At 44.9% G+C, this 22,940-nt stretch overlaps 1 protein-coding gene across 1 annotated transcript in view; it reads left to right on the plus strand.

Annotated features, from left to right (window-relative positions):
- Window positions 1-22,940, plus strand: part of ZSWIM6 (zinc finger SWIM-type containing 6) — an 867,641-nt gene that overhangs the window by 234,945 nt on the left and 609,756 nt on the right. The gene's annotated exons all lie outside the window — the stretch shown is intronic.

Here is a 22,940-nt window from a genome sequence, read left to right on the forward strand (position 1 = left end):
ACTACCTTAGCTCAGACTTCTGCAGTTGCTAAGCCTCCCGAGTCCCTCCAGATTACTAGCAAACATTTCAGCCGCAAATCTACCTACAAGCGGGCATCTGCCTCCTCTCCTGTGCCTCAGTCCCAGTTGGGAAAGATGGCTGGTGATCTTCTTACCCTTATTTAATGGCTGTCACCCCCCCACTTCCAAGAGGGCTAGGGAATTGTCTGCTGATGTTTTGTCTGAATCAGATTCTGAGGTTTCCAGTATTTCTGCTGGTGAGGGAGGAAATTCTCAACTTTTTTCTGCCTTTGAGGATTCTGATGCTGAGGATTCTGTCCCCTCTGGCTCCCCTCCTGAAGATTTTTCCTTTGGGGATACTTTGAATACTCTTAGGGAGCACTTTAAATGGAAACGTCAGGTTTTCCCCTCAGTCTAAGAAGAGGATCCGGGAATTTTTAGATTTGCCACAGCATAAACCTCTGGCTAAACCTCCTGTTTTGAAGGTTGTGGATGATGTTTTCATGGAAAATTCTTTAACTCCTAATTCTGATGTTCTTCGTGTTTCACTGTTGCAGTCATTACATTTGGGTTATCTGCTTGCAGGTAGCCCTCAGCCGGCCTGATTATCAAAGTCTTGGGTCGTGCATCAGTTGCTGTCTCTTCTTCCATGACGTCATTACATTTGGGTTAATTGCTTGCAGGTAGCCCTCAGTCGGCCTGAGTAACAAAGTCTTGGGTCCTGAGTCGGTTGCTGTCCCTTCTTCCATGACGTCAAGTCGTCAGGGGTATAAAACATGCAGCCGATGCCATTACATCAGTCTTTCTTGCCGTGCGGTGCCCGAAGCAGAAGCAGTTTGCAAGTGCCAGTCGGCCGACTCCTGAAATTTTGGTTTCAGAACCGAAGTCTTCAACTAAAGCTAAGTACCCCATTGGAGAAACTTTTTCTTGCTCCCTACAGATGTCAGTAAAAGTTAATAATTGCATTACTTGTGGAAAGCAAATACCTCATAAAGATTTTCATTCGTACTGTATTCCTTGCCTAGGTCCTGACCACGACGTACCTTGCTGTCGGTTTTGTGCTTTATTTAATCAGCGCATTATCCGTCGTCGGTATATTTTCACCTCTAAATATTTTGGTTCTCTGTTTAATTATCCAGAAATGTCGTTGGTTAGCCAGACTGCGGTGGTGGTGCTGCGGTAGCGTTGTCGCCTCACAGTTAGATGTTGCACGTTTGATTCTCAGTTAGAGCGTCTTCTGTGTGTTGACATGTGTGAATGGGCGTTCCTTCGTTGAAGAAGTTGTGTGTTAGACCCGGCAAGCCAGCACGTAAAAATCTACTGCCAATCATTAGCGGACCGGAGTTCTGCTGTGGCGACCCCTAACCAGGAAAAGCCGAAAGACAGTTGTTGTTTGTTGTCATTGGTTAGCCATCCGACCACCGGGATTCCGAACAAACCCAAGGATAAATACAGAGACAGGCTGCTGCAGTCCAAAAATGCCAACGACGCTTCTCCTAAGCCAGTCGCCAGTTCGCCGGTACTCAGTGAGGCGCTTTCGCAGCCCCTGATACCCGCTACTTCTGATTCGCAGGCCTCTACTGAGACCCATTCGGAGCCCGGTATGCCGCGAGGTGCTTTAACTATGGAACCTGCGGATGCCTCTACCTTGGATTGGTCTGGAGCCACTGTGCAGGCACCAGCTTCTGAGGGTGTATTCAGGCCTACGGACTTGCATATTAAAGCGACACCTCCTTTTTCACTTAGGCCTAAATCTCGAACCATGCCTAAAAAACTGACGCCCAGGCCACATGCTCAGGCCTTTATGCCTAAAAAACAAATGATAAGAATGGCTGAAGATCTAATAACTGTAATCAGGGGTAGCCAAACCCCCCCCCCCCCTTCTAAGAGGCCTAGGACTGAAGTTGTTTCTGAATCTTCTGACCAGGATTCTGTTTTTTTCTGATTCTTCTGATGAACTGGATTTGCCCTTATCTACTTATGAGGATTCTGATGCAGAGGACTGTATTCCCCCTGCTTCCCCTCCAGAATATTTTTGTTTTGGTAAACCTTACATACTCTAAGGGAGCATTTCCACTGGGAAAGCCAGGATTTTTCTGATTCAAAAAAGAGGCTCAGGGATTTCTTACTCCTGCCTCAACATAGGCCTTTAGCTATTCCTCCTGTACTAGACATTGTTGATGATGCTTTTTCGGAATCTAGTTTGGCCTCTGATTCCTTGCCTCCTGCTCCTAGAAAACTTGACAGATACTGCAGGATCCCTGAGTCACACAAGTTCCTTTTTAAAAATCCTATTGCGGATCCAGAGACTATTTCTCCGGGGCCCAAGGGCATTAAGGCTTCTACTGCTAAATATCCTACCCCTTCTGATAGAGACTCCAGGGTGCTGGATATATATGGGGTAAGAAGGTTTACACTTCTGCAACCTTGGCCATTAGGGCTTTAAACTGCCAGTTTCATATGTTAAAGTATCAGCAACATGTTATTGGATTGCTTAAACAGAAAATGATGATGATTCCTGATTGTGTGGAAAATAAAGAATTGCAGGATGCAATGCATTCTGCTGAACAGAGTGGAAAACATACTTTGCAATGTGGATGTTCATTGTGTTACCCTGCTGCAGTCATCACACTTGGGTTATCCTGTCGTCAGGCGGTCCCGCAGTCGGCCGGAATTCCAAAGTCTTGGTCCGGCGTCGGTCGCTGTCGCCTCCTCCCTGACGTCAGTGCGCCAGGGGTATATATATTGCAACCGACGCCATTTTCTTCAGTCTTTCTTGCCGCGCGGTGCCCGAAGCAGAAGCAGTTCACAAGTGCCGGTCGGCCGACTCCTGAGATTTTCGAATTCGAATTTCAGACCGAAGTGTTCTATAAAGCTAAGTACCCCGTTGGGGAAACTTTTCTTGCCTCAGACCGATGTCAGAAAAAGTTAACAATTGTATTTCTTGTGGGAAGCAAATACCTCATAAGGATTTTCATTCTTATTGCATACCTTGCCTAGGCCCAGACCATGACGTCACTAGTTGTCGTTTTTGTGCTAGGTTTAATAAACGTACTATTAAAAGACACTTTGTTTTCGTACGACACTACTTCGGTAGAAAATTTAATTACAGTATGCTGTTGGAGCAACCGACGACCGGCGTGCACAAAAAAAAACGTAAGGATAAGGACAGACAGCCCAGGCCTAAGCCAGATTCCGAGGCCTCGGCTGGTCCGGTCTCCGGTTCTCCAGTCCTCAGTGAGGCTCCGACGCAGCCCCTGACTACCGCAGATTTGGAACCAGAGACCACTTCGGAACTTTTGACGGAATGTACCAGGCCGACGCAACCATTTTGTTCAGACCCTACCAACGACATTGCTGATAAAGATGCCGGTGCTGCTGAAACGCCTTCGGTTTCTGAAGGCGTTTTCAGACCGACGATGCTTACCATTAAAACGTATCCTAAGACGAAGACTCCTATTGTATCTAAAAGGACTGCATTTCAGTCCCCTGTTCTAGGCCCCATGCCTAAGAAACAGATGCTCAAAATGGCTGAAGATTTGATTTCTTTAATCAGGGGTTCCCAGCCTCCTCCTGAAAAAAGGCCTAGACAAGAGGAAGATTATGCATCCTCTGAACAAGTGTCCATTTCTTCAGCCTCTTCTGAAGACCAAGATTACCCCTTCTCCCCTTATGAAGATTCTGATGCTGAGGATTCCATTCCCTCAGCTTCTCCTCCTGAAGACTATTCCTTTGGGGAAACTTTACACACTATGAGGGAACATTTCCACTGGGAAGGTCAGGACTACTCTGACTCAAAGAAAAGGCTCAGAGAGTTTCTTTTACTCCCCCAGCACAGACCACTTGCCATCCCACCCGTGTTAGACATTGTGGATGATGTTTACTTAGAATCCAGTTTGAACCAGACTCTCTACCTCCTGCTCCGGCCAAGCCTGACAGATACTACAGAGTGCCTGATTCCCATAAATGTCTATATAAAAGTCCTGTTGCTGACCCAGAGACATTCTCCCAGGGTCCCAAAGGGGCTAAGGCTTCTATGGCTAAAAATCCTGTACCCTCTGAAAGGGATTCCAGAGCACTAGACAGAGGGGGGAAAAAGGTTTACACCTCAGCCACTCTAGCTTTGAGGGCACTAAATTGCCAATTTCACATGCTTAAGTATCAGCAATTTCTAATCTCACAGTTAAAGCAAAGAATCACCACTCTCCCTCAACAGTCTGAATTGAAAGAAATGCAGGATCTGTTGCATGCAACTGAACAGGTGGGCAAACGCACCTTACAATGTGGGTTTGATTCTCTGGAGGCCTCCTGCAGAGCAGCTGTCACTGGGTCTGTTATACGTAGACATGCTTGGTTAAAGGAACAAGCTCTGCCTGATCATGTTAAAGCAAAGCTTCTAAATGCTCCCTTACAGCAGGATGTTCTTTTTGGAGTTAAAGCAGAAGAAGAATTAAAGAAAATGGAGGATAAGGCAAAATCTATGCAGACAGTCAAAGATTTCCTACAGATACAGCCCCCTCGCTTCAGCAGAAATTGGCCAACAAAAAATTGGTCCTTTCCAGCTACTGACAGACCACAGAGGGGTAAATACAGACGTCCAAGAGGCAGAGGACAACCACAAGCCCAGTACAAACCTCGACAATGGGGCACTGCAACACAGAAGGGAGGAGAAGACAGGTCCCAACCTACCAGAAGGCAAACTCAATGACTTGCACCTCATCTGGCCAAGCAACACTCTCTTGGCAGCCCCCTTGGAAGGAAAACTCGCACTTTTTTTTTTTCAAACAACTGGCACATTGTCACAAAGGACAAATGGGTCCTAGACATAATTTCACGAGGATACAGATTCCATTTTCACACCTTGCCAATGAAAAGAGGAATGCCAAACCTGCCACAAAATCAATGGGCAGAGGCACAAAAACAAATTACAGCTCTCATGGCCATGAGAGCCATTCAACTGGTACCTACTCGAGAGCAAGGCCAAGGATTTTACTCAAGACTCTTTCTAGTTCCCAGAAAGGACAATGCCTGGAGACCAATTCTGGACCTTTCAATTCTAAACACCTTCTTACAAGTACCCAAATTCAAGATGCTAACACTACAGCCGCTTCTTCCCATGTTGGGCAAGAAAGCATGGCTAGTAACGTTGGACCTCAAGGAGGCATACCTGCATGTCCCTATCAGACAAAGTTGCAGAAGATACCTCTGTTTCTTTGCAGGTTCAACCCATTACCAATTCTCTGCACTGCCCTTTGGCTTATCTACTGTGCCCAGGGTCTTCACAAAATGCCTGGCACCAGTAATTGCATACTGCAGACAAAGAGGGATTCAAATATACCCATACCTGGATGACTGCCTCATCCAAGCAGAAAGCAAGGACATCCTCTTACAACATCTGGCTTTTGTAAAACATCTTCTAAGTTGCCTAGGGTACACAGTAAACGAAAAGAAATCAAAACTAGTACCCTCACAAAATATGACATTCTTGGGTGCCAGCTTGAATACAATGGCCCAGAAGGCTTATCTGATGCCAGACAAACAACTACAACTGACTCAATATTTCAAAACAATGGCAACAAAGACCCAACTACGTGCAAGAAAAATTCTGCAGGCCTTGGGCTTCATGGCATCTTGCATACTACTAATACCATTTGCAAAGCTGCATATGAGGAAATTACAGTGGTAACTAAAAAGCGTATGGTCTCAACACAGCCACAGCTTGGACACAATGATATCTCTCATTCCCTGCCTACAACAGGAGTTTCTATGGTGGTCACAGGCATGTCACCTCAACAAGGGTCAGCCTTTCACCTTGCCCCCAGCCAGGCAAACTATGACAGCAGATGCATCGGACTACGCCTGGGGGGCACACATAGCAGGACAGTGCGTTCAAGGCGTATGGACTGCAGATCAAAGGAATCTGCACATCAGTCAAAAAGAGATGCTAGCTGTACAGAATGCTCTGACAGCCTTCAAGAATCTATTACATCCAGGACAACTTACAATAAGGACGGACAACACCACAGTAATGTGGTACATAAACAAACAAGGGGGTACGCACTCCTACCCTCTATGCAGGCAAGCAATGACCTTGTGGAACACAGCTCTGGCTTACCAAGTTCAGTTACAAGCTCAATTCCTGCTAGGAAAAAAGAACACATTGGCAGACGACCTCAGCAGAAACATCATGGATCCCCACGAGTGGAAACTGGATCCACAAGTATTTGCAATGATAACTCAAAAATGGGGCCTTCCAGACATCGACCTGTTTGCCAGTCCTCAAAACTATCAACTAACAAAATTTTGTACAAGGACACTGCACCACCAAGCTTGGAAAGTGGACGCACTCTCATTCAGTCGGAAAAACCTGACAGTATATGCCTTCCCTCCATTGCCTCTCCTCACAAATGTGCTTTTGAAAGTCAGAAAGGAGAGACCACGACTGATACTCATAGCCCCAGACTGGCCAAGCCAGCACTGGTACCCACTTTTGAGGAATATGGCCCAGGGCCCACCTTGGATTTTACCACAAATTGCCCATTTGCTCACACATTCTTTACAGCCAGCTCAAAACCTTAAATCTGGCTGCATGGCAAATCACCTAAGCATCCAGCCAGCTGCTCTTTCCCAAGCAGTTATGGATGTTATTCTGGAAGCTAGGAGGCCCAGCACCAAGAAGGCCTGTTCGGACAAATGGAAAAGGTTGTGTTCCTGGAACCAAGGTAAAGACCAAGACACACTTCAGCCTCACATGCCTCAGATTCTACAGTACTTAACTGAGATGCTGCACAAAGGACTTTCTTTTTCTTCCATTAAAATCCATGCATCAGCTATTTCAGCCCACTACAACACGGATCCACCCTTATTTTCACATCCACTTCTAAGACAGTTCATCAGAGGGGCAAAAAACATTATACCCCCCAGGAGAGCACCTACACCAACATGGGACCTCAATTTTGTTCTGGAAAAACTTACGCTACCTCCCTTTGAACCAGCTTTCTCTGCAGATCTACAGTTTCTATCATGGAAGACTGCCCTGCTGCTAGCAATAACTTCAGCTAGAAGAGTCTCAGAGCTACAGGCACTAATGGCAGTGGAACCTTTCCTCATTTTCCATCAAGACAGAGTTTCTCTATGAACTAATCCTTCCTTCATGCCTAAGGTAGTTTCCAGTGTGGCTTTAAATCAAACCGTTCACTTACCCACCTTCTTCCCAAATCCACAGAACAAAGGAGAAAGACTCCTGCATTCCTTGGACATTCACAGGCAACTTCGTTACTACTTGGATAAAACTAAGGTTTTCAGAAAATCTGACCAGCTCTTTGTATCCTATGCTACAGCTTCACAAGGGAAGGCTATATCAAAACAAACCATTTCCAAATGGATAGGCCATTGCATTCGTTTTTGCTAGACCCATCATGGAAAACCAGTTCCTGCTAACATTAGGGCCCACTCTACCAGGGCAACAGCTACATCTACAGCCTTCCTCAGGGGGGTTCCAACCAAGGAGATTTTGGAAACTGCAACTTGAAGTTCAGTACACAACTTTACCAAACACTATCACTTACCACTTTACTCTAAGACTAGAGCTGGCTTTGCCACTGCAGTTTTGCAGGGCCTTCTAGCCTCCAATAACCCTCTATGATTCCTCCACCCATCCTTAGCTTTGGGATTCAACCCAAGTGTGATGACTGCAGCAGGGTAACACGATGAACATAGTACAGTTTTGTACCTACCATAAATGTATACGTTCGAGTGTACACCCTGCTGCAGTCCAGGTCTGGCTAAAATCTCTACAATACCTTCCTGATGTATTTGCTTATAGCTGGAGGGATTTTGTGTTTTTGCAAAATTTACTCAATTTGGTACTAATTACTGACCACCTTTTTGGGGGCACCTGACATCTGGGGCAAGAAAAACTGAAGAAAATGGCGTCGGTTGCAATATATATACACCTGGAGCACTGACGTCAGGGAGCAGGCGACAGCGACCGACGCCGGACCAAGACTTTGGAATTCCGGCCGACCGCGGGACTGCCTGACGACAGGATAACCCGAGTGTGATGACTGCAGCAGGGTGTACACTTGAACATCTACATTTATGGTAGGTACAAAACTGTACTTTTTGATTCATTAGAGGCCTCTTGCAGGGCTGCTGTTACTGGGTCTGTGCTCAGAAGGCATGCTTGCTTTAAGGAGCAGTCTGTATGTGATCATGTTAAAGCTAAATTGTTGGATGCTCCCTTAAATCAGGACCGCCTGTTTGGCAACAAGGCTGAGGAAGTTCTTAAAAAGATGGAAGATAAAGCTAAATTTATGCAAACTGTTAAAAATTTCTTACAAGTTCAGCCTCCTAGATTTAGTAGGCACTGCCCCTCAGGTCTTCTCAAGCCAAACCCAGACACAGCAGAAACCCCAAGTTTCAGTCCCAGGGGACACGCAGGACTAAGCAGTGGGGGGCCTCCACTTCCAAATCTGGGAGTAATAAGACTCCCCCCTATGGTAAACTGTCTCAATGACTTCCTTTTAAAATTTCCAAGCACTTATCAACTGACTGCCCATTTGGGGGGAAAGATTACTCTTCATGCAAAGAATTGGGAACCCGTTACCCAGGACAAATGGGTTTTAAATATGGTGTCCCAGGGATACAGATTTCACTTCCACACGTTGCCAACACCAAACGGGTGGCCGGACCTACCCCCAAATCAGTAAGGAGAGGCCCAAAAACAAGTACTTTCTCTCCTAAGCATGGGGGCTATTCAGTTGGTAGCAGAAGAGGAAAAGGGACAAGGTTTCTACTAGAGACTTTTCCTGGTACCCAGAAAAGACAATTCACGGCATCCTATACTCTAAACACCTTTTTGGAAATTCCAAAATTCAAGATGCTGACTCTTCACGAGTTGCTTCCTATGCTAGGCAAAGACGCCTGGTTGGCAACACTAGATTTAAAAGACTCAAACCTGCACATCCCAAACAGGGAATCTTGCAGAAGTTACCTTCACTTCAAAGCAGGCTACACACCCTATCAGTTCTCTGCACTGCCCTTTGTGAATACCCTGGGTGCAGTAGATAAGCAAAAGTGCCTAGCTCCAGTTATTGCATTTTGCAGGCAAAGAAATATTAAAATACACCCATACCTGGACGATTGTCTAATTCAGGCAGAAAACCAGGACATACTTTTGAATCATCTGGCCTTTTGTACAAAGGGTTCTATCCTGTCTGGGGTACACCATAAACGAAAAGAAATCTCACCTGATACCCTGTCAACAAATTAGATTCCTGGGAGCAAGTTTGAATACAACTTCCCAGATGGCTTACCTCACGCCTGAGAAACAAATTCATTTGACAACCTACTTCAAACAAGTGGCCACAAAAACCGTGCTATCTGCAAGGCAAATACTGCAAGTCTTGGGGTTCATGGCCTCCTGCATTCTACTAATTCCATATGCAAGGCTGCATATGAGGAAACTACAGTGGTATCTAAAAAGCCTATGATGTCAACATTCCCAGGATCTGGAAGCAATGATTCCTATCATACCTTGCCTACGCCTAGAGTTCCTTTGTTGGGCAGAGGCCTGCCACCAAAACAAGGGACTACCTTTCACACCACCCCCTGCTGCCCAAACCTTAACAACAGACTCGTCAGACTATGCATGGGGGCCTCACTTGGCAAGGAAGTGCATTCAGGGCAAATGGAACCCAAGTCAGATGCACCTGCATATCAATCAAAAAGAAATGTATGCTGTACAGAATGCTATGACACCCTTCAAGGACCACATTCTTCCAGGACAACTAATGGTAAAGATGGACAACACCACAGTTATGTGGTACATACGCAGGGGGGTGCACATTCTTACCCCCTCTGCAGACTAGCCATGGCATTGTGGAACACAGCCTTAAGCTACCAAGTGCGCCTACAAGCTCAGTTCCTGCCTGGAAATTTAAATACACTGGCAGGCAGACTAAGCAGAAATCTCATGGACCCACACGAGTGGAAATTGGAACCAAGAATTTTCAACATGTTGACAAGCAAATGGGGGAGCCCAGATATAGACCTATTTGCCTCTCCCCAGAACTACCAATTGGACAAGTTTTGCACAAGGACTCCCCACAAACAAGCCTGGAAAGTGGATGCTCTGTCCTTCAGCTGGAAAAACCTATCAGTCTATGCCTTTCCCCCTCTGCCTCTGCTCTCCAAAGTACTGTTAAAATCAAACAGGACAAACTAAGGATGATTTTGATTGCTCCAGACTGGCCCTGCCAACACTGGTACCCCCTCCTGTGCAGTGTGTCACGGTTATCCCCATGGCACCTGCCTCAGACTCCTTCCCTGTTGTCCCAGCAGGCGAACCAGATTCTGCACCCTCAGCTTCTAACACTGAACCTTACAGCCTGGCTAATTACCTAATCTCTCCTTTACCATCCCTCAGTAAACCTGTGAAGGATATCATTTTAGAGGAAGGAGGCCTAGTACTAGAAAATCTTATGCTGAAAAATAGAAAAGATTCTGTGCCTGGAACCAATCTGAAGGGATGAACACAGCAGCGTGTCAATTTACCTCAGATTTTACAATACTTATCTGAGATGCTTCACAAGGGCCTGTCTTTTTCCTCCATTAAAATCCACGCCTCAGCCATTTCAGCTCATTATAACACATAACCTCCCCTCTTCTCTCATCCACTGCTGAAGCAGTTCTTCAGAGGGGCCAAAAATCTGAGACCACCCAGGAGAGCTGCAACCCCAGCCTGGGACATTAACTTTTTTTTGGAGAAACTCACTCTACCTCCTTTCGAGCCAGCTGCTACTGTGGACTTAAAATTTCTTTCTTGGAAACAGCTTTCCTTTTAGCAATCACTTCAGCTAGAAGGGTATCTGAATTACAGGCCCTTATGGCAGTGGAGCCTTTCATCATCTTTCATGCGGACCGGGTGTCCTTCAGAACCAATCCATCCTTCATGCCCATAGATGGTATCCAATGTGGCTCTTAATCAGTCCATTCATTTGCCAACCTTCTTTCCCAATCCACAGATCAAAGGGGAACGGATACTGCATTCCTTAGATGTGCACAGACAACTTAGATTCTACTTGGACAGGACTAAACCTCAAAGGAAATCTGAACAACTGCTGGTGGCATTTGCTGGAGGGGCAGAGGGGAAGGCTATTTCAAAGCAAACCATTTCTAAATGGATAGGCCATTGCATTCATTTCTGCGATATGCACCATGGAAAACCTATCCCCCAGTGGATCAGACCTCACTCCACCAGGGCTGTATCTACCTCTACAGCCTTTCTTAGAGGCGTCCCTACCAGGGACATCCTAGAAACTGTTGCCTAGAGTTCTGTACATACTTTCACCAAGCATTATTATTTGCCAATTTTCTCTAAATCCAGAGCTGGCTTTGCCACTGCAGTCTTGCAGGGCCTTATAGCTGGTCCTAATGCTATTTAAATTCCTCCTCCCAACCATAGCTTTGGGAATCTACCCAAATGTAATGACTGCAGCAGTGAAACATGAAGAACATAGTACAGTTGTGTACACTTACCATAAATGTAGATGCTCAAGTGTATTCACTGTTGCAGTCCTGGTTACCCTCCCTCCAGCCCCCTAACTTCTTTTGGTTATACCTCTACTTTCCTTTACTATGCTTAAAGCTTTTTGGTGTATTTGCTTTTTTGATGGAGGTATATCATTGTACTTTTATATTTAATTGCTTCCCATTAGGGGGGGCACCTGGCATCTGGGGCAAGAAAAACTGATGTAATAGCGTCGGCTGCATGTTTTATACCCCTGACGACCTGACGTCATGGAAGAAGGGACAGCAACCAACGCAGGACCCAAGACTTTGTTAATCAGGCCGACTGAGGGCTACCTGCAAGCAGATAACCCAAATGTGATGACTGCAACAGTGAATACAGTCGAACATCTACATTTATGGTAAGTGTACACAACTGTACCTTTCCTCCCTCTATTCCCCCCTTTTTTCCTAAGGCACAGACTACTTATGTTATTTTTGGGTGGCTTTTTTCCAGGGTGTTTCCTTCCTGGATTGGCCTTCTTTTGGGGGCTACTGACAGTTAAGGCAAGAAAAACTGAGGAAATGGCGTTGGCCGTCTCCCTTTATACCTGACATTCTGACATCAGTTTACAACCGACGGCAGCCAACGTCATATACCAAGGATTCTGGTATTCGGGTCGACTGAGGGCTACCAGGAGCCGGATAACCCATATGTTAGGACTGCAGTAGTGAATACACTTAAACATCTAGATTTATGGTAAGTGTACACAACTGTACTTTTAGGAGGTTGGCATAATGGCTAATGAATTTACTTTATAAACCCAAGGTGCAGTGCTTGATTATCACATGGAGTAATTGGCTAGGCTTAAAATGGCCCACAAGGGCAATTAGCCTAATACTAATCTATAGTTTCATAGGTAGGTACTAGCCTATCTGCCCGAAGGCATTTATAAGCATAGCCGGAATTGTGTTGGCTTTCGCCGCCCCCTTAGATTAGTTCCCTGTGCCTCTGTCCAGTAGAGCCATGGAGGAGTGTCCATATTCACCAAGGCTATTCACACCTCCAGGCTAGTTGCCCAACACAATGCATCTGAAATTCTCCAGGTGCAACTAACACTAGGTAAGACTGCAATCCAAATTGTAGCTTGCTACAGATCCCCCACCATACCCCAAGATTCTCACTACACCTTCCTAAACATACTGGAAAATATTAAGATACAACCAAACACCCTAATACTGGGTGATTTCAACTACCCTGCCATTAATTGGGAAAGCTACTCAGGTACCAACTCCTTTGCCCAATGGTTCTTGGAATTCATAAATTCCAATGCCCTGGATCAACTAATCCATTGTCCCACAAGGGGCTCCCAATATCCTAGACATGCTCATTACCAACATGGGAGATAGATGCTCCACACCAGTGGTCACCCCCTCATTGGTCAGGTCTGACCATAAGCAAATCACCCTTGACATCCATATCCCACCCCCACCCCCAGTAAGGAAACCTCCTTAAAAAACTTCTCCAAAGCCAACTTCATGCTACTGAAGTCAGAAGTGACAAACTTCACAACACCCATGCAGACGGGATCTGGAAGTTCGACTGCAGAATCCTACACTAAGGCACTGTACGAGCACATCCACTCGTGCATGAATTGTGCCATCCCAAATAGAACCAAGATGCTCTTCTCCAAAAAAAGGAAGCCAATCTGGTGGTCCCCTGCTATAAGCAAACTATACAACAGAAGGAAGAAACTGTTGCAGAAAAGAGGAAAATCCCAGGATGCAAAACCTCCCTCACCAGCCTCAGTAAGAAGCTGAGATCCCTCATAAAATCCTCAAAAGCTAGTTACGAAAATAAAATTGCCAAAGATTCCAAAGACAGCCACAAGGCATTCTATAGTTATGTCAAGAATCTAAATGGCAATGCTCAGATCTGCTCTGAGCTACAACAGAATGGCATTAAATATACTGATCCCAAGGATATTGCCAATATCCTGGCAGATCGATTTAGTGCCAACTTTACTCCCCTCTCACCCCCTAAAGGGCCCATCTCAATACCAAAAGATTGCCAAATTCTGATAATCACAGCCACACAGGTAGAAACAGCACTCTTCAAAGCTAAGAATACAGCATCCATGGGACCAGATGACATCCCAGGCTGTGTACTACATGAACTGCAAAATGAACTGGCACCCCACCTAAGTGTCATGTTTAATCATAGCCTCACCTCAAGCTTCGTGCCCACTGAGTGGCGCACAGCTACAGTTATCCCGCTCCTCAAGGGAGGATCCGCCTTGGATCCCAGGACCTACGGTCCCATCAGTCTGACAAGCCTGATCTGCAAGGGCATGGAACGCATTATCATGGAACTTATAAACAAAGACATTGGCAACCCCCAGACATTGGACCCCACCCAGTTTAGGTTTGTGAAGGGCCGATCTTGTCTCCTGAATCTGATTGACTTCTTTGAATCAGTCTCCGAGCTGTCTCGCAGACGACTGCAAACTGGGCACCATAATCAACTCTCCAGCTGACACAAACATCCTTCAAAAAGGTCTCGCAGAGACAGATAACTGGTGCCAGCGCCATGGTTTAAAGCTAAATGCCAAAAAATGTATAGTCATACCCTTTGGCAAAAACAATGTGCCCACAAATTACCACATAGGCGGAAACCCATTAAGTACAGAGAAAGTTATTAGGGACCTGGGGACCCAAGTTGATAGCAATCTCTCCTTTGAAAACCACATTGCCAAAGTGGTTAGAAAGACCTTCTACATAGCCCACCTCATCACGAAGGGTTTCACATCTAAATCAAGAGAGGTAATCGTGCCTTTATTCATCCCTCATCAGGCCCATCATAGAATACAATGCCCTTTTGGGATGTACCTTACCCGACACCTGCAGCAATTAGAAAGACCCCAAAAGTATCTCACCAAGAGGATCAAGGGTCTCAAACAGATGCCATATGCTGCTCGGTTAAAAACTCCAGCTCTACTCAGTTGCATACCGCCTACTTGAGGCGATCTATGCCTGACATACAAAGCTATGTCAAATCCAGAATTAATGGACATGCTCCACCTCAGTAAATCTAAATCCCTTAGAGCCACACGCTCAAGGGACTTGAACCTCAGCACAGAAATAAATAGAACTTGCTGGAGGGACAGGTTCATAACCCAGAGGCTCCCTTCGCTCTGGAATAGAATTCCAGTTCATGTGAGGCAGAGCACCTCACTGAATCTCTTCAAGAAGAATCTCGATAGGTGGATGGGGGATCGTAGGTTTGTCCCAGGGATTACTCCCGTGTCACTATTAGACAGAGGCACAGTAAACTAAACCTTAAAAAGGGCACAGTATACTCAAATCAAGGGGTAGCGTAAGCCATACAGAATCGGGCTAGGCTTATAATTGCCCCAGGGCAGATAGCCTAGTATGAACCTATGAACCTATGGATGAGGGTAAGGCTGTCTACACAGCCTATCTGGACCTTGTCAAGGCATTCAACACCATCCCCCACTCTGGAATCATAGATAAACTTACTAAGCTGGGCATAAATCCTTACATCACTCGATGGGTTGCCAACTGGCTTACTGCCAGAACCCAGACTGTAAAAGTAGCCGACTCCAAATCCAGCTCCAGACAAGAGACAAGTGGAGTATCTCAGGGTTCAGTCCTGGGACCACTCTTGCTTGGCATCTACTTCTGTGAAGTACAGACCAACACTAAGGGACTCTGGCTAACAAAGTTTACAGATGACTGCAAACTGAGAGCCATTATTGAATCCCCAAATGATGTGGATATTCTACAAAAGGGCCTTACAGAAACAGATGCCTGGTGCCAGAGGCATGGGCTCACGCTTAATGTCAAGAAATGTATAGTTATCCCCTTTGGAAAAAAAAATGTACCCATGAACTACCACATAGGTGGCAGGACACTAAACATTGAAAGTGTGATGAGAGACTTAGGGACACAAGTGGACAGTGGTCTCACTTTCGATAACCACATCGCCACAACAGTCAGGAAATCCTTCTGCGTGGCACACCTCTTCACTAAGGGCTTTTCATCCAGAAAAAAGGAGGTCATTGTCCCACTGTACTCATCCCTCATTAGACCCATTATAGAGTATAATGCCCCATTTGGTATGTACCTCACAAGACATCTGCAACCGCTGGAAATGCCAAAGAAATACCTCACGAAAAGAATCACAGGCCTAAAGCAGATGCCATATGCTGACCGTCTAAAAAAACTCCAGCTGTACTCTGTGGCATATCGTCTACTCAGAGGCGATCTCTGCTTAACATACAAGGCCATGTCAAACCCTGAGCTGTTGGATATGCTCAACTTAAAGAAATCCCAATCCCTCAGAGCCACACGCTCCAGGGATCTAAACCTTATCATCACAATGAACAAAACATGCTGGAGGGATAGGTTCCTGACCTAGGGACTCCCCATACTCTGGAATAGACTGCCCATACATGTCGAGCAGAGCGCCTCATTGGCCCTCTTCAAAAGGAACCTTGATGATTGGATGGGAGATAGGAAATTCACCCCGGGGATCATGTCAGTCGCCCTGCTAGACAGGGGCCCAGAGAAGTAAATATTGTGGGAAAAATTTCCAGGGAATTGTTATGGCTAGGCTTGCATAGGCCTTAGGGCCGATAGCCTAGTACCAACCTATGAACCTGTGAACCTAAGTGATCCCCGGGGTAAACTTTCTATTTTCCATCCACTCGTCAAGGTTTCTGTTGAAGAGTGTTAGCGAGGAGCTCGCCTAATGTAGACTGGAATCTTGTTCCAGAGCATGGGAAGTCTCCGGGACAGGAATTTATCCCTCCAGCACATCCTATTTATTGTTGTGGTAAGGTTTAGATCCCTAGAGCGTGTGGCTTGAGAGGGATATGGTTTTCTTTAGGTGGAGCATGTCCATCAATTCTGGGTTGGGCATGGCCTTGTATGTCAGGCATAGATCACCTCTGAGTATGCAACCGCGTACAGCTGGAGTTTCTTCAGTCGAGCTGCATAGGGCATCTGTTTGAGGCCAGTGATCCTCTTGGTGAGATACTTCTGTGGTCTTTCCAGCTGTTGCAGGTGTCTTGTAAGGTACATCTCAAATGGGGCATTGTACTCTATGATGGGTCTGATGAGTGATGCGTAGAGGGGCACAATGACCTCTCTTGATCTGGATGCAAACCCTTTTGTGATTAGGTGGGCCACATAGAAGGATTTTCTAACCACTTTGGCAATGTAGTTGTCAAAGGAGAGATTATCTACTTGGGTCCCCAGATCCCTTATTACGTCTTACATATTTAGGGGGCTACCACCTATGTGGTAGTTTGTGGGTACTTTGTTTTTTCCAAAGGGGCTGACTATGCACTTTTTGTCATTTAGCTTGAGGCCATGGTTTTGACACCAGGTATTTGTCTCAGTGAGACCTTTTTGGGGGATGTCTGTGTCAGCCGTAGAGTCAATTATAGCCCCTAGTTTGCAGTCGTCTGTGAACTTGGTCAGCCATAGACCTCCTGTGCTTGTCTGTACCTCTGAGAAGTATATGCCGAACAAGAGGGGTCCTAGGACTGAGCCCTGGGGAATGCCACTTGTAACAGGTTTAGAGTCAGACCTAGCTCCCGCAACTCTTACCATGTGGGTTCTGTCCATGAGCCAGTTGTCAACCCATCTCGTGATATAGGGGTTTATGTTCAGGCTGGTGAGCTTGTCTGTAATACCAGAATGGGGAGCGGTGTTGAAGGCCTTTGCGAGGTCTAGGTAGACTGTGTGGACCACCTTTCCCTCGTCTATATCCTTGGTAACTGTCTCAAAGATGCCCACCAGGTTTAGGAGGCATGATCTGCCCTTAACAAAGCCGAACTGAGTAGAGTCCAGTGTTTGGAGGTTCCCAATGTCTCTGATAATGAGATCCATGATGATGCGCTCCATAGCCTTGCAGACCAAGTTAGTCAGGCTTATAGGGCGATAGTTCCCAGGGTCTGTTGTGACTCCACCTTTGTGGAGAGGAATAACCGTTGCTGTGCGCCACTCTGTGGGCACGTAGCCTGTGGAGAGGCTGAGTTTGAACAGTGTGTTTAGGTGAGGGGTTAGTTCATCTTTGAGCTTGTGTAGGATGCAGCATGGGACACCGTCCAGTCCCGTTGATGCTGTGTTTTTGGCTTTGGAGAGGGCTGTTTTCACCTGAGTTTCTGTGATTTCAGGGGTACTACATTCTTCTGGTATGGTTATGGACCATTTTGGGGGTGAGAGGGAGTGAAGTTTGCACTGAACCTGTCTGCCAGGATGTTGGCGATGTTGGTCGGTTCAGTGTATTTTGTGCCATTCTACACTAACTCCAAGCAGATTTGAGAATTGCCACTTAGATTCTTGACATAGCTAAAGAATGCCTTGTGGTTATCTTTGGAGTCCTTGGCAATTTTTCTTTTGAAGCTAGCCTTGGATGATTTTATGAGGGATCGTAGTTTCTTGCTGATACTGATCAGGGATGTGTTACCGTCTTGGGATTTTACTCTTTTCTGTATTTGTTTTCTCCTTCTATTGTATAGCTTGTTTATGGCAGGGGTCCACCAGACTGATTTCCTTTTCTTGGAGGAGTAAGACTTGGTTTTGCTTGGGATAGCGTTAGAGTGCATTAGTAAAGGATTTTGCAGCTTTGGCAGCATTATCCTTTAGCATGGGGGCTTTGAAACTTTCCACCTCTGTCTTAAGTAATGTGAAGTTTGCTTTTGAAAAGTTTTTCACTGTGGTTTCTTTGACCGGGAGTGGGGGCGGAATGTGGATATCCAAAGTGATTAGTTTATAGTCAGATCTAACCAGCGAGGGGTTGACCTCCGGTGTGGAACACTGGTCGCCCATGTTGGTGATGACCAGGTCCAATATGTTGTCACCTCTGGTGAGGGTGTTGACCAGTTGATCCAGGGCATTTTGAGTTTATAAATTCTAGGAAATGTTAGGCAAGGGAGTTAGTACTTGAGTAGTTCTCCCAGTTAATGTTTGGGTAATTGAAATCACCCAATATCAGGGTATTTGATAGGACCTTTATGCTTCCCAGTGTTTCCAGAAATGCGGAGTGGGGGTCCTGGGACATGGTGGGTGATCTTCTACAGCAAGCTGCAATTTGAATTGCAGTTTTGCCCATTGTTAGTTGCACGTGGATGAGAAGCATCGTGCTGTACCACTAACCTGGAGGTGTGGGTATCCTTGATGAATATGGATACCCCCCGGCTTTTGTATTTCGGTCCGGGTTTTGTGGCCGAAATGTATGGTATGAGTTGTAGCCTGGTAGTGCTGGGGCGCTCTCTGGATCCTTAAACCAGGTTTCTGTTACTGCACATATATCGATTTTTCTCCATACTGAGGAGTGCCTCAAGTGCGTGCATTTTGAGGTTTAGACTTCTGGCATTGAGCAGCATTACCCTAAGTTTTTTGTTACTTGTGCAATGGCAGTGGGTTTGTCTTTTGAGCTTTTCCTAAAAAAGGCACTATGGAAGTGGCAAGAGCCTTGGCCAGTATTTGAAAGCCTGAGGGTGACAGGTGCACACCGTCTCTAGCGAAGTAGTGTGGCTTGTCGAGCATGTCATCCTAGGCTGACAGACACTGGATCCCCTTTGAATGACACCAGAAGCTTAGCCAATTGTTGAAATTGATAATTTTTTATTTATACCGTGGTATCATTCTTGGTGAGGGCAGGATGCTACTCAAGGTCAGGGTCATACCAGCCTGGGCTACGTGATCAGAGAGCTCTTCCATGTCTGTTTTCATGTAGTTCAGGGAGGTATGGCTCAGGTCATTCACACCAACATGGACAATGACAGAGTCGTATTTGTACTTCTTCTGGAGTGACCTGAGTGCTTGTGTTATGTGGCGGATCCTGGCACCCGACAGGCAGCTAACAGTAACCTTCTGCTTGTTCAGCCTAGTGAGTGGGACGTCAATGTGCCTGGCTATAGAGTCACCTATTACTAGTGTGTTGGGTATGCTATTTTGCCTTAAGAGCTGCGATTGCGTGGCACACTGGTTTTGTGAAGTATGTATTTCATGGTTTGTGTTGGGGGGTGGAGGTTGCTTGGGTGTCTGCTTTGGAGGTCTCTGTTGCTTTTGCCATTTTTTATTTAGAGCCTCCGAGTATGTTTTCTTGTATTTATGTGTGTTTTTGCCAGTGCTGGTTTCATAGGTCTGTGTGAGACTAGTGGTGTGATGCAAGTAGTTCCCTTCTCCTCTTGACTGTCTGGTCCAGTATTGGGTTGAGAGAGCTTAGCCACCAGTTTGGCTATATAATTGCATCTCTCGCATGTGTTAGTGTTTGGTGGTAGGAGGAGAGGATTATCTGTCTACATGTGGCAGTTGTAACACTGCCTCAAAATGCCCAGATTCACCAGTTGGACCAGAGAGTACACCTGAAACTGCCCTTTGGACATGCCTGGATAGGTACAGTGAACTGTTTTACTGATTGGCTGGTAAGGTCGAATAGAGAGCCTTGTCCTTCTCTACAGTATAGGGGGGTCTAGTGCTAAGGTTTATTAGTGCTTGCTATGAGTTTAGAGCAAGTGCCGAGCTGAGAAGGGAATGGTTTGAGTGCTTAAGTTGAAAGTTTATCTAGTTCCAAGGGAAAAAAGTGAAGAGTAGACTTTGTGGAGCCGGGAATAGTTATACGTTAACTAACCTGGAGCCGGGAATAGTTATACCCTAGCTAACTGGCGCTGCCCGGCGCACAAAGCCATGCAAATGCTGGTTTTATAGCAGGGAAATTAAAGTGATAGAAATTAGCCGAAAATGGGCAATGAACTACTAATTTCTGGGCAGAAACCACTCCTCTAGGGACAGATAGGCTGGTCAAAGCTTCCCTCTTTCACAGGTGAACAGAGAAACTTGCTTCTATCCAAGTAAGGTATGGGCAAACACAGAAACTTGTAACACAGCCCTGAATTCAGCACTAACCTGAAAACTGGACTGTACTAGCTTAGAAAGGTGGAAAAACAAGTATATATATATATTTTTTTCCAGAAAATAAAGCAGATACAATCAAATAAACACTTTTAAGTGCACAGAAATGGCTATCACACTTGAGTGTGTTGCCTACAACAGTTAAACAGGTAATTTAAACACAAAAACGACTTTGTTAAAGTGTAGGCAGTAAAATAAGTACAATATGTAGCTGAAACAAGCTTTTTAAATTACAGAAACACTAAAAAAAATCGACGTTTTAGGCGGAATTAGCTAAAGGCAGCGAGAAAATGCAGAAAAATGATACTTAATCACTCCAAATGAACTTATGAACCTTATTAGCCTTTCCAGATATAAACTTCTGTGGTACTTAGCACCTTTCCTTTACTCTCCACAATATTTTGAAGGAGTTTACTGTACTAGCTGTTAGGGGAATGTTTATTCTGCCTGGCATTTCCTATCTTCTAAAAAAAAAGTATGCCATGTGTTTTAACCTCACAAATCTCTGTGTGCATGGTAACTGCAAGGATTGGTGAAAGGGTGTATACCAGTGTAGCTGTGAAGACTGACACGTGGTACACTGATATATGTAGACTTTCTGGCACTGACACATAAGGGAATTTTCGAAGCAGGGGTCTGGTGTGAGGTTTCATAATGTTTATGAAGGTGATGACTTGGGTCTGTGATGTATTGGATCAAAAGAGGTAAAAGGCAAGCTGATAAGCAAGAGAAACAAGAAAAAGCCACATTATATATTCCTTGTGTCCTGGAGACAGAAACATGAATAGCACAGAAAGAAAGAGGCACTTTGAACATCTGTCAGATTTGCAAAAAAAAACATTTCTCAATGCCCATGTGTAAGGAGAAGGTTCAGATGTTACAGATTATTACCATTATTGTTTTGTCTGAGCTCACAGGTAGTCTGAATTGCAGTGTCTCTGTTTTTATGGAGACCGACAGAATTGCATGTTACTTTTGCGAAGGTAGGTAATTGCTGCATGTTTCGTTCTGCAAGTACATGTATAGTCTGGGCCATTACACGATCTGAAATCTTTTCCATGTGAGGTCATACATGGAATCGCACAAGCTCCTTGGACAAAAAAGAAATTATTCAGTTCATGAAGTCTACAGAACTATCAGACTTCCTCCGGGATTCTGATTTCCATAAGGACAGTGTAATAATGCAGGATTATCCTTTAATTTATGCAAGCCACTGTCTCATCAGAATAGAAATGGTGTTCTGTGTTACATCTTTAGAGGACTTCACTCTGTTGTTTAGGTACCAAGAGTGTTCTTAACTGTGTGTAAATTACCACAGTTGTGTTGTTTTTTATTTTTTAGAAGTTATTTTGTATGTTACTTGGGTTGGGCTTGTTTTATTTGAAAAAAAAAATAATAATATTCTTAATAATTGAATTTTATAGCTTTGTCGTATATATATATATATATATATATATATATATATATATATATATATATATATTGGAGAAAGTTATAGATGTTGCCTCAAAGTTCTGTACCCTCCCCCAGAAGAGGAAAGTAGGATCACGTGTATCTCTAAGTGTGCAGTCATACCCCAGAAGGAAGTTAGCAGCAGTGTGAAACCTAGAATAAGTAAGATAGTTTTTCTTTTGTTCTGTTTACTTCCAGGTCTTGGGATCATCTAGAGTGCCTAAACAGTAACCTTCCAGTTCCTTAAGCACTTACCATGAAGTTAAGAAGCACTGTCCTACTTGTTTGTGTATGTATTTTATCTTCTGGACAGTAACCATGGTAACTGTATACTAGGAGATTTGATTGTATCTGAGGAGTTTATAACTGTTCTTTCCACTAAGGTCCTCACCCTGTCAATAAGAAAATATAGCCCTAATTTGGATGACAAGGTGAAATTGTGATCTTATAAGTCAGAAAGGGTCCTACTGTACATGTAGCAAGAATGTGCAGCCAGCCGTCACTTGTCATGAGGTAGACTTCTTGTTACTCCTAGCAGCAGTGCACCCTTTAAATATCCCTGACAGACCTTTACTAAAACCATGCAGAAACCTGGGAAATTGATGCTCAACAAACCACTCAGAAGGTGCTTTGGTCAGTATATACCTTAGCTAGTCCTTATAGATAGATGGCTAACTGTGTAGTTACAATAGAAAAGCAAGCTGAGAGGGAGTTTTTTTTTTTTTTTTTTGAAGAACTGTACCAGATAGCTGGGGTGCAGTGTTCACAAATGCTCTAAATAGCAAATAAGGACTGCATTAAAAATGCGCCAGTGGTAAGATAACATTTTGTGCTACTCGTGTTTAGTGTGCAGATCAACTTCTCTGATAAGACAATATAATCCATGCTGATTAGAACTAGATCAAACACTTACAAATGTGTTAATACAATGCCATTTGTTCACACAGTTTTGATAGGCATGTGATGGCCCTGTCGATGGTTGGACACCAGGTACTGTATCAAAGTGTGTACAGGAATGCGGCTGTATA

Source organism: Protopterus annectens, chromosome 2.part2, assembly GCF_019279795.1.
Source record: "Protopterus annectens isolate FY-2018-M chromosome 2.part2, PAN1.0, whole genome shotgun sequence".
In the NCBI taxonomy this organism is placed as follows: domain Eukaryota; kingdom Metazoa; phylum Chordata; order Ceratodontiformes; family Protopteridae; genus Protopterus; species Protopterus annectens.